We start from the raw sequence: 13,044 nt of genomic DNA, 5'->3' as shown, positions 1-13,044 counted from the left end.
CAATTACCACACTGTTGTCCGTGAGTTCTTTCTTTCCTTGCTCAATCTCTCCACCCCACCGCCCAGCCCCCAGCCCCGAGCCCCAACAACTGTCAACCTGCTCTCCATCTATGAGTCTGTCTCTCTTTTGCGTGTTAGTTCAGTTTGTTCATTAGATTCCACATATGCGTGAAATCACAGGGTACTTGTCTTTCTCTCACTGGTTTATTTCATTTCGCATAATGCTCCCCAGGTCTATACTGGTGAGTAGTATTCCATTGTGTAAATGTCCTGTGGTTGTTTTATCCACTCATCTACTGATAGACGTGTGGGCTGCTTTCTAATCTTGGCTATTTTAAATAATGCTGCAGGGAACATGTTGAAGGGGTGGTATATGCAGTCTGTCCAGAAAATTTCAGCCATTGTTGATATAATGAGAATGGTTCACATGACGTTGAAGGAACCTGGCAGCCAAGGAGCGTGGACTGGAATGTGCATGCGTGAACAATGACAACTCCACCGTACTAGTCAGTGTGGGTGGTAGACGTCGTTGAGTGAACATGCGTACTGTGTGGCCATCACATTCAAAATGACTGAGCAAGTAGCGTAGCAAATCAGCATCAACTTTTGATTAAGCTTGAACATTCTTCTGCAGAAAACATTTGGTTGATTCAAAAGGCTTTTAGGAAAGATGCAGTGAGTGCAGCACAAATAAAAGTGTGGCACGGATGCTTCAAAGATGGTCGAGAATGTGTTGACAGTGATCCACATTCTGGAAGGCCTGCGATAAGCAGGACACCTGAGAATGTTGAATGCGAACTGGCTGCAATCAACAGAGACTGGTGGCCCAGGTGACTCATCCCCACTGCAGCCCAGATTTGGTGCCCTGCAACTTCTGGCTCTTCCCAACAGTGAAATCACCTTTGAAATGGAAGAGATTTCAGACCATCAATGAGATTGAGGAAAATATGATGGGGTAGCTGATGGCAATTCTAACAAAATATTTTACAGAGTGTTTTGAACAGTGGGGAAGATGCTGGCAGAACTGTGTGAGGTCCCAAGGTGGCTACTTTGAAGGGTCATTGTCCTATGTATGATGTTACTTGTATCTTGTACCTTCTTCAATAAATGTGTTTTTCATGTTACATGGCTGGACAGTTTCTGGACAGTGCTTGTATAGATTTCAAATTAGTGTTTTGGGTTTCTCTGGATAAATTCCAATAAGTGGACTCATTGGGCCATAGGAAGCTCCATTTGAAATGTGTTGAGGAAACTCCACACTGCTCTCCAGAGTGGCCGCACCGGTCTGCACTCCCGCGAGCAGTGCGCGAGGGCTCCCCTTTCTCCGCACCCCTGCCAGCACTCGTTTGTTTAAAACACTAATGGATATTAAATATTTCTCATGCCTTTTCAATACTTAGAAAAATGAAGCTAAGTTTATTCTGTTTTGCTCTGTTTATGGAGTTAAATAAATTAATGACTTGTTAATGTTGAATGATCTTTACTCCTCTGGAAAAATTCAAGCTTGCTCAAGGTCTATTTTTTTTTAATATTTTGAGAGACTTGGTTATTAATATTCAATTTAAGATTTTTCACATATATGCACAAATAAGATGTGTTTCATTTTAAAGAGTTATCCTTGGAAAAACCCGGGGATTATTTCAAACTGGTCAAATCATTGGGAAGATTTGATAACATTCATTCTTTCAAAATGGTTTACATAGCTATGGGATCATGGGTCTTTTGACCTTATTAGACATCTTATCTATAAAACCAATAAAATTATTATAGATAGACTCTGAGCAATTATTTATAAAATATTTATAAGGATTGATTTGGCTGGCTCTGTCATCGCCACAATCATTTTTCAACCTTTCTCCCAGTAGTTGTAAGTGATGGTTTTTCGAATTCCCCTACTTAGCATTTACTTATTTGTCTTACTCAAGGGCTTAAGTCCTTCGCCCAGAAGGATAGTTGGTCTCGCGTTCGGACATGCATTCAGTGAGCGAGGAGCCTGCCATGGGGCGACAGAACCGGGGGTTAAGGAGAAGGGACTACCGCCTCCGCGTGGCTTCTGCTCTGCATTGGGGAAGCGGGTGCTTAGAAAGCTTCTGCCCTGCGTCGGTGCTGTGCGTGTCAACCCGCTGCGATGATCTTCTGCTGTATCTGCTCCGTGGGTTTCGTTCACACCAGCGGTCGGAGCCGTGAATAACGACCTCCCCGGCTTCTCGGCATCTTGTCTCATCTCAGCTGCCCCGGAGGCAGGTGGTCTGGCAGCCTGTTCCCTGATGCTGTGCCATCATTTTGAGGCGGCAGAATTTCCAAGTCAACGAGTGAAAACATCGTTATTATTATTTTTTTTACTTTGATACATTTATATATATTGTAGTAGGATTGCTAATATAGTGATATTTATCACAGTATAATTGTACAGTACTCCCTGTATTAACGATACTGTACATTAAAACGCTACAGCTTATTTCCTACTTTGCGCCCTTGAACACGACCACGCTTCTCAAACCCCTCCCCCAGTTCTCTAGCCACCGTCATTCAACACGTCCTTTTATCTCGGATCACATTTTGAGTTCTGGAGAAATGTATTCAAACTTGTGCCTGGTGAATGCCGGGCACGCCACCCTCCTTCCCAGGCTGGTGCAGCTGTGGGCATTGTCGCAGCTGCGGGTCACTTCGAGGCCAGTTCGGATGCGTGCGTTTACGTGCTTCTTGTTTAGAGACATTGCAGTGGACACTGGGAAAGCAAGTGGGGCAACGTTAGCAAATTCCAGTGGATTCAATAGGAGGTAACCTAGTTAAAAACATGTAAACTGAACATAACAGGAAAAGAAGGAGGACTTATCTCTGCTTTAAAAAGTTAAAAAGAAAATGTTAAATATATTCAAATATTTGAGATGTTTCTTTGTTTAATAATTAGATTTAGTGTAGCAAAAGTAAGCCCAAGGGGAGAAAGTGACGAGGAGGCAGCTTTAGTTTTGATACAAGAAAAATCTTTCCGATAATGATAACTGTCCAATAGTGGGATTGGTTTCATATTAATGCAGTGAGTTCCCCATTACTAAAGCATTTCCCTCAGAAATTGAGTGACTACCTCCAAGAAGTAAGGTTCCTATGTGGAAGGAGGAGGGGGCGGGTAGCCACAGTGTCCCCTCGCTAATATATTGTTCAAGTTTCAAATTTCTACTTATACTGTTACAGTAAAAAAAAAAAGTTTCCTTTGTTATAAATATTGAGGACTCAGCTTTATTCTGTGGCTTACGTCTTACTGTTTTATTTGTACAGAGACGGGATTTATATACTTTTTTGTTTCTATCTCAACATGTTATAGATTATTTTTCTTTATGTTTTGCAACCAAAGGGTTCAAAACTGGTTTCTGGTTAGTGGAACACTGCAGTGCATGTAACTAGGATGTGACTCCTTTTCTGGCTGAGAAAAGCTGATCTATATATAATCCAAAGCCAGATGTAACATTTTTTCTTCTCTTAAAATTGTAGAACATTGAATCTTCAATAGGAGGGGTTGTGATTCATGTATTATTCACCTGTCATAGATTAATCAAGCATCTACCATGGGGCAGGCATTATTTTAGACTCTGGGGAGACAACAGTGAAAAGCACATGTAAAGATCTCCTCTCTAATGAGCTTCTACTCTAATTGGGGACGTGGGCGCTGACAATAAACATACGAACAAACCACTGTGATGTACGCATGACGGATAAATTTTGAAGTCACTATAGATCAGGCCGGGAGCATGATGGGGCATCCCTTTTTCGCAAGTGCCCTCCGAAAGGGGCAATCAGGCCTTTGATACAAATTAATGAGGATGCCAATTGTAAGAGCTTTCAGACAGAAAGGACGAGGTCAAGCCCTGATGCCACGGCATCCTGGAGTACCGCAGGCACAAAAGAGAGTAAGCAAAGGAGCGGGGGGAAGAAGCTGAGATCAGAGAGGTATCAGGGGTCAGGTCCTTTAGACATTCTACGCTCTGGTAAGGGCCTTACCCTTTATTGAGTGAGAGAAGAAATGTTTGTGGATCTCAGCAGTGGAGATGAGGTATCCAACTTCAACAAACTGGATTCAGCCTCGCTACATTGTTTAGAACAGGCTTCATAAGGGCAAGTGCTGACTCAGGGACAGTGTCCCAGGACGGAGCACAGTAATCCAGGCCGGAGACAGTGGTGATATGGACGGAAATGCTCTTCATGGAGGTCAGAGGGGTGGCCGGGTGCTGGACGTATTCTCAGGCACAAGGGACCCAACCAACTGATTTCAGGGAGATCAGGATTGACATTCTTCCTGGGTTTTTTTTTGTTTTTGTTTTTGTTTTTTTACCAAAGCTACAAAAGACTACAGCTAACAGTTACTGAGATGAGGGAAACTGGGGTAAGAAAGTATTCAGAGCGATAATTAGGAATGTTCCATTTTGGATATATTAAACATGAGAAAAGCGTCCTGCTCAAGACCAGGGCTCTCCAGCCAAAATAGCTGGGCTTAAATTCAAGCTCTACCGTTTGCCTGATGCTCTTTGGGGAAAGTTTCTCACTCTCTCCGTTCTACTTCCTCATCTTTAGGAAGGCACAAATCATGGCACCTACCCAACAGCATTATGGGGTAGCTATGTGCATAAAAAGTGCTTGGTGCTTGGTAGAGTGCTTGTCGTAGAAAGAACTTGGTATGCCACCGCAAGTACTTGGTAGAGCATTTCATATATAATAAATATTCTGGGAGCATTATTACGTACCACGGAAATGTTGAGGACACAGCTGAATATACACATTTTAATTCAGGAAATGGTATAGCCAGAAATAATACAGAGTGGGGAAAAAGTAGGTTCGAAGTTGTTTGTATGTGAAACAGTTCTTGTATTATGACTAATTATTGAATGATTTCCCATGTGAGCAACTCTAAACCTATCTTTGTCAGACCCTGTATTTAGACAATGCTATGGTGTGAATGCTTTGTGTCCCCAAATCCACATGTTGAACCCCCTGTAGGTGATGGTCTTGAGGGGTGGGGCCCTAAAGAGGTGCCTAGGTCATGAGGGTGGAGCCCTCATCAGTGGGATTAATTTTGTCATTAAAGAGGCCCCACAGAGCTCTCTCACCCCTTGTCCCACGTGAGGGCACAGAGAAGAGGTGCCGGCCGTGAACCATTTTTATCTCATTTTTTAAGATGGTAGCTTATCTCTCTATCTGTCCACCTATCATTTATCATCTCATTCCCACCCACCTGCCTACCTTAGGGCTACATCTGGGCACATGTGTGCTATGGGAATTCATTACGGAGGGTGAGAAGCTTGCATCTGGGCGTTGGTGAGGGACAGAAAAGGAGCCTGTGAGCTGGCTCAGCCCACGTGGCGGAAGCGGCCGTGGAGTGTGGGTGGCCTGGTGCGTGCGGGTCAGTGTCTAGGTGGGAGGACACAGGTGTCCTCTTCTGATTATTCCTCTTAATAACAAAAATTAAGGTCCAGAGTAGGCGTAGGCGTGACAATATTTAAGCACATGGAGGAGAAAAGAGAAGGCGTGAAATAGTTATTGAGAAAAGAAGACAGAATTTTCTAAGAAAATGTATCACTATATATAGTGATTGGGGTTCTCACTTTCAGTCTGTGTTTGAGCGCAGGGCAAATCAGTCAACTAAGTGGTGTTTCTTTCCAGTGTCCACAATGGTATAAACAGAGGGTTTTACACACAGGTGACGTTTTTCAGGCAAAGCAGTGACAAAGGGAGAGAGAGAATGTGGCTGGATAGGACAGAAATCCTGGAAAGCTGGAACTTTATGTCACATTCAGTGCTTTGTTATGCACTTTGTTTAAAAGGCCTTATAGTATTTCAAATAAATATAGATTACTATTAATTTTCTTGAAGCCAAGAACTAGAAATTGATAAAAGAATGCATGTTGGCATTAGATTCCTAATATGAATTAGATTTTTTTGTTTATGAATTTTAATTGGACGTAGGTTGTATAACTTATCCTCTACCAAATATACATCAAATAAAATTAAGAAATACATTTTGTAATTTTGTATTTAAAATTTGTTTTTAAAAAAAGCAGGTATTTGAAAACTGATGAGTATGAGTTGTTTTTGTATATGCTTAACACCACATGTGGTGTTTGAGGATATTAGAGTTAGTATAGAACACAAGTGTATTTTTTTCCCTAACAAATGCTTGACCTTAGTTATTTGCTTAATTTTAAATTGATCATATTGAACTAGATGATCATTAAGGGTACACGGGTTAAATTTCTGACAGCATCTAGGTTTTGAAAGGCCCATCTTTAGAATTCTAGGATGAAAATCTCTGTGTCTTAGCTCGGTAAAACCTTGTCCTGTAAACAAAATTAATATATTTTACTACAGATGTTGAAACTCTGGGGAGAGAAGGAAATGATAAACGACTAACTTAGAAGTCAGTGCAAAATGTCCTCTCATGTTTTAAGGCAGGCTACAGAAAGCACTCTAATCCTTAAAGCGCTTCTTTATTGACCACTGCCTTGGAGTTAGGCCTAGGTGCAATAGTGGTGGAAAATAGATACAAGGCCGTTCCTTCTCCTTAATATTTCTTTAAAGCCTAGTCTTGAGCTATAATTAGTTTAAAATAATCAATTATATATTCCTTTTAAAATATTTATTTAAAAAACTATTGTACTTTTTTTCATTACTATTTAACCCCCTTCTAACTCCTCCCCACAGCAACCACCACACTGTTGTCCATGTCCATGAGGCTTTTTTTTTTTTTGTTTTTAATAGAAATTTCCGAACAACTAAAATAATTTAAAAAATATTAAGAGTCAGAGAATAACTACTTGGCTGAAAAAAATAAAAAAAAAAAGGAGAATGTTTTACCCTTTGCAACAGCATAGATGAACCTGGAGAGCATTATGCTAAGTGAAAGAAGCCAGTCAGAGAAAGCCAAATACCCTATGATTTTACTTATATGTGGAATCTAATGAACGAACTGAACTGACACGCAAAATAGAGACAAACTCATCGATGGAGAGCGGGCTGACAGCTCGGGGGTGGGGTAACGTTGTGGGTGGAGGGACTGAGCCAAAAAAGGAGAAGATAATCCGTTTTTAAGTTAAACAGTAGGAGCAAGGCAGTTCATAAAATCTTGCTTTCAAGCACATTTTTCTTTTCTCAGTCATTTTTAACACATAATATAAATTGCTCACCCTGTTTTATATAACTGCTTATATTAATCATTGAATTTATGTAGATTATACATGGCATAATAAACACACACACTGTACGCTTTACCTCATGCACTGTTTATCTCAGCTTTAGGAACTGCATCACATGATTCAGGAGCCACTTGAACTCACCCTGATGGTTGCTCACTGCAGGTGTTCAGCACATGGAGATGTTGTTATTCATAAGTAAAAACATTCCAAAATTTAGGAATGCACCACTTGAATTCAAACTATTTGAGCGACTTCAGATTTCATAACAATAAATGTTTTATAGATTTCAATCCTAAAGACAGAAATTAGCATTCTGTCTCCTGACTGCCATGAACCATATCAGAAATCTAATAGGTGCTCAATTAAAAATTGTAATTATTTCCAAACTTAATTATAAGTACCTTGATTTGTTAACCAAAATTTTTGTTTCTCAAATTTTTATCTTTTGATAGTATACTTTTATTTTATTCATAAAATACAGTGCATGCCTTGCAAAGTAAAGCATATTATACATGCTGCAAGCGACTTTGGAAACTTTAGTAAGAAGCAAAGCAAGCTGTCAGACGTTTCAGTAATTGAATTTCTTTGAGAACTGCTTTGGTTTGTCAGCTCTGAATTTACTGTCAGAAGAAAATAAAATAACTAAGGAATTCATCTGAGATAACACCAAGGGTATTTTGATAATGTCCAGGCAAGACAACTAAGTGTTTTCTTCGAATCTTTACATTAGGATACCTTCACCTAGCCTGTGTAAGTTCATTTCAGCCTTCAGTCTCTATTATTTGATGCTGCGATTAACTAATGACCTGTCAAATTGCTGTGTATGAGCCTTTCTTCCTGGATTAGGCTGCACACCATCGTTGCCCAATATACCCTTTGTCAGATACTTCGTAAGTGCAATTCATCTTTCACTGCTTCCGCACTTAGATTGCTTGTAAAATGTTTAGTGGTTAATTAGCTTGGAAGGAAGTCCAACTTATGAAAAACCAGGTAGAAGGAAAAACGCCATCACATTAATGGCTTATTCCCTGGTTTTTACTTGATAGAGCAATGTTACTCAGACAACTTTGGAGATTTACCTTTGAGTATCATTCAGCCTTCTCTGTAATCAGCCTCACGGGTTTTCCACTGTGGGTCCCCCCTTGGGCCCCACTTTTCTCCAGGGGGCCTGGATGTATTAAGAGCAGATTGACAGCTCTCCTAACACATGCAAGTTGTGCGAACGCTAAAATGAAATGGAGGGCTTGGGATTTTCTTGTTCTGAGACCTGAACTATCAAACATGAACATTTATCCGTAAATGAAAGCCATCTGTTATCATGTATGAGGAGATGGACCTTGAGCTTCCATTAACATTTAGAGGAAAGTGGACAGACAACTCATTAAACTACATATATAGAGATTATCTAAAACCAATTTTATAGTCATTAAGTTATCAAATTAAAGGACTTTAATACAAAATGCCACATTGACATGTAAGCTGCACTCGTTTACTGTTCAGTTTTATTTCATGTCTAGTAAGAGGACTAGGAACTCCTTAAATTACCAAAAACAGTTTCATATATTTTTCACTTTATTTTAAAAGGGAGAAATATATTTTTATATTGCAGGTATGGATGAAATTAATGTCTATAATATGTTAGTTTAAATAAGAAATTCTTAGATTATGGTTTGTAGCAGTCATTAACCCTTCCTTCTGATGCGAAAATGATTATATGAAGACCATAAAACAAGTTCAAAAGGGAACTTTCCTGCTGTGGTATGTCTTGACCTGCCCTCCTCATGATTCTGGCTACCTCAGTCCACTAAGGATGTGCTTTATTTTGGTAAGAACCAAAACCTATGGGGAGGAGCTGCAGAGGATTCTGATAAGCAGAGCGCATGATTCTCCTTCGATTCAGGAGCGGGCGTAATTTTCAGGTTGTCTGGAAGAGAAAATTAATGTAGAAACTTCCCTTAATTACTCAGGTAGGTTTCTATAGTGACTTAATTTAATTGTTCCACTACTCATGATAAAAAGAAACCATGCATCTGAAATAAACACAAGGGGGTGTTCAATTCATTTGATTGTTCCTTTTCCTGTGGATGAACCTTTATATCTTTAATCAGCAGTTACTTTTGAGCATTGAGACCCCCTTTTCCACGTCACCTGGCCAGCAGACATCTCTAATATTATACAGAGAAAACATATGGCGAATGCGTCAGCACAGTTTATAAAACTTTGTGAAATAAGTTTTGTGTTTTTATCAAATTCCAAGTAGTATATTGCTATTAGTATTCATTAAATATTAAATTGATGTGTCAACAGGATAACATTCTGGCAAGATTTATACCCTTAATTTAAAGAGAGAACATTTTTTGATTAAAGTACTATTTCATATCAGAAGAAATGATAGGTAACGTTTAAGGCATATGTATGCTTTATAGGTCTACCATAAATCTTTAAAAGTAAGGAATAAAATGTAGCATATTATTAATTTTGTTTCAAATGGAATTTAAAGTGCCCTCTGTCTGTGTTACGTGGAGATGAAATTTGAAAAGAATCAAGGTATTTATTTGGATAAATACCAACACTCCACATATGTATATAATGGCAGTAATAGAATAAGGCTATTATTCTTCTGGTTATAATAAACCCAAATACTTTGTATTAGATTTTAAAAAATAAATTCAAAATGAAATCTACCCATAACATCATTCAGAAAGAGATTTCCAAGTGTCCATGTATAATTTTATATTCTATACCATACAGATAATTTCTACTTTCCATATAGCTCAGGTCTTAAGTTCAAATTTTAAGAGATAAGATTTACAACTAATTATTTGACTCTTTGATGTTGATCCAAGTAGAATTTTTCTGAGGATTAAAATAGAGCAATACTGTTGAGATCTATTCCCCAAGAATGAGGGAAGTTCCATGACTAAAGGCTGAATCTATTTCTATGACTATTTCCGGTCTCCCCAGCATAGAGTGCCGCTGAGCCTTCTCATACTTGCTGAGAGGGTACTTCCCCTACAGGAGGGACTTCACTGCTCAACTGGGAGACCTGGGCCTCCGGGTTGTTTGGACTTTAGTGCTCCGCCTGGTGTCTATCCAGGTTCCTCAAAGGGAGACACACAGTGATCCCAGGAACATGTGAGCTGCTGACAGCACCCACCACTCTGAGAACACAGCTTGCTTGCTCCTCTGTAATGAGTATAACCCTTGAAATTGTGCTTTTGCTCTTGAATTCCTACTTTATCCATGTTTGGCTTCTTGTACTTCACCAATGTACTTTATATTTGATCTCATTTAACATACTGAAGGGAAAGTACTTAACCTTCAGAATGGCAGGAGATAATCAGAACCACTTGGCTCCTCAGTCGCACATGCCTGTTTCCTCCCCTCCCTGTTTCCTCCTCGGCGAGTTCTTCGATAGTCACACCAGCCTCATTGAATATTAGGAGTCTGGTAAGCAGTATAGTTCGGTGGGACTGAAAATCTTCCACTGAAAATGAGCAAGGAGCAGGAGGGAGGGGGAAATTCTAAGCATAGTATGCAGGGCCTGTTTGGAAAAAGTCCAGCTGTTGTTAATATAATGAGAACAGCTTTCGCCACATCGATATAAACTGGCGGCCAAGGAGAGTGGACTGGAATGTGCATATGTGACCAATGACGACTTCACTGTACCAGTCAGTGGGGGTGGAAGACACCCTTGAATGAGCATGTGCATTGTGTGGCTGCACCATTCAAAATGACTGAGAGAGTAGAGCAACGAATCTGCATCAGATTTTGTGTTAAGCTTGAACATTCCTCCACGGAAACTATTCAGATAATTCAGAAGGCTGCAGTTATGGGCAACTGGTGATTGGCAGCTTCATCACAACTACTGTGCTCAGTCATGCATCATGTCTTGTACAGAGTTTTTTGGCAAAACATCAAATCGCCCAGGCAACTCAGCACCCACTACAGCCAGATTTGGCACCCTGTGACTTTTGGCTTTCCCTCAAACTAAAATCACCTTTGAAAGGGATGAGATTTTAGATCATTGATCAGATTCAGGAAAATACGACCAGGCAGCTGATGGCAATTGGGAACTGTGTGACGTCCCAAGGTGCCTATTTTAAAGGGGACTGAGGCATCATTTTCTTGTGTACAGTGTTTCTTGTATCTTGTATCTTCTTTACTAAATGGCTATTTATCATAGTATATGGCTGGGTGTTTTCTGGGCAGGCCTTGTATACAATGTCAGACGTTCTTTTTAATAGCCATGTTATGTGTGTGTAATGTTATTATTTTCATGTAGCAGATGGCAAAAATGAGGTTTAGAAGGTTGCCCGTGACCCCAGTGCTAGCAAACAGTAATTCTGGTGTTAAAATCCATACAGAGTCCAGCTTTTTCCACCGGGACACATTACCTCCTTACTCAGGAAGTGCCCAACTTCCCTATGAAAACACGCAGCATCGAACTTTGTTATGAGCAGCCCATAGACTGCAAAATAAACAAGTGGAAGGAAGTCCCATCCACAAAGGAAAACTTCAATGTAAATGGTAGCATTTACCTTTGGTAAATAAACAAGTACTTCTTGGAAGGTAAACAGCAGAGAGTCTAAGATCAGTTTTCTGGATTCCTTTGGTGAATACTGAAACTGACTTTTCAAACTGAGTGACCCAGTGAATTAATAGGAGGAGATCAAGCTTTAGAATCAACCTTGCACAAGCCATTATTGTCCTGTTGGAAATTAATTTCTCTAAAGGGATGTAGATTTTTATAGGATAAAATAATATTTATCTTTCCCATTTATAAACAAAAAATAAGGCACTGAATAGGTGTTCAATAATTGATACTATGATCCATTATTGTTATTGTGGTTATTATTTATTCTACTTAAGTAAATCTTTGGAAAGAAGATCTTTCTTACTCCACTTTATATGGGATTTGGTGGAAATTATTTCTAAGAGATTATTTAAGAATGTGTGTGTGTATGTTCAAAACATGCATATGGCATTATATGATATTTATTTGTACTTATATACATAATATATCATTATACATATATTACATATTTACATTTTATTATATAATATGATCTACATTTAGATATGTTTTAAAGAGAAGAGTGGAAAAGAAATTCAGAGACAATGTCACATATGTTAAAAAGCATAGATGTTTGAATTCTCTTTACTATGCTTTGCTCCAGCTTCCTTGAGAGAAATTTTAGGTCATAGGAAATGACATCAGAAGCTCCCCCAGTGCTACCCACGTTCAGACATGGAGATAAGTCAGTGATGGGCAGATTGTAGTCACTGCAAGGTAGCCAGAGACATACAGAAATGAGAGCTGTGGTATTTTCCTGTTTGGCTTAATGCCATTTTTTATCCAAGGTGTTTCTGAGCCTGAAGCTTACACAATTTTATAGTCTAGCTTTAAGAAAGAGAGCATAAAATTACAAATGAAAAATAGAGCCTGAATCCTAGAGTTTATACATCATCACCTTGACTTAATGTCTTCCTTAGTCTCCAGAGCCTACCATGTTGAAAATTCTCTACATGTGAAACCGTTAAGTACCCACTTCCATTAATGGATTAAGTGTCACCTACAATGGCTGTTCTCAAATCTTACCTGTTTTTTCCTCATTAAAATCCAACCCCACTTTCCCTATCATATTGTCAAATTGTGCCTGCCCTTTGTTCAAGCTTGACTTTCTCCTTTTCACATGATCATCTGTTGGAAGCTCGTAATCTTTCTTACCAAAGCGATCAGCGAAATAGCTATCCCCCATTTAACTGGACTAGCACCCTCCAATATTTTGCTCTTACACTAACCACACAGCAGTTGACTCTGTGTGAGATTTTCAAAAAAAGGTGTCTCACACAGAGAAAG

This window comes from Pteronotus mesoamericanus, unplaced genomic scaffold (genome assembly GCF_021234165.1).
Source record: "Pteronotus mesoamericanus isolate MK-2021 breed Mesoamerican mustached bat unplaced genomic scaffold, CSHL_Meso_final contig_169, whole genome shotgun sequence".
Lineage (NCBI taxonomy): Eukaryota > Metazoa > Chordata > Mammalia > Chiroptera > Mormoopidae > Pteronotus > Pteronotus mesoamericanus.
The sequence above is the reverse complement of the archived record's forward strand: the minus strand, read 5'-3'. Positions refer to the sequence as shown.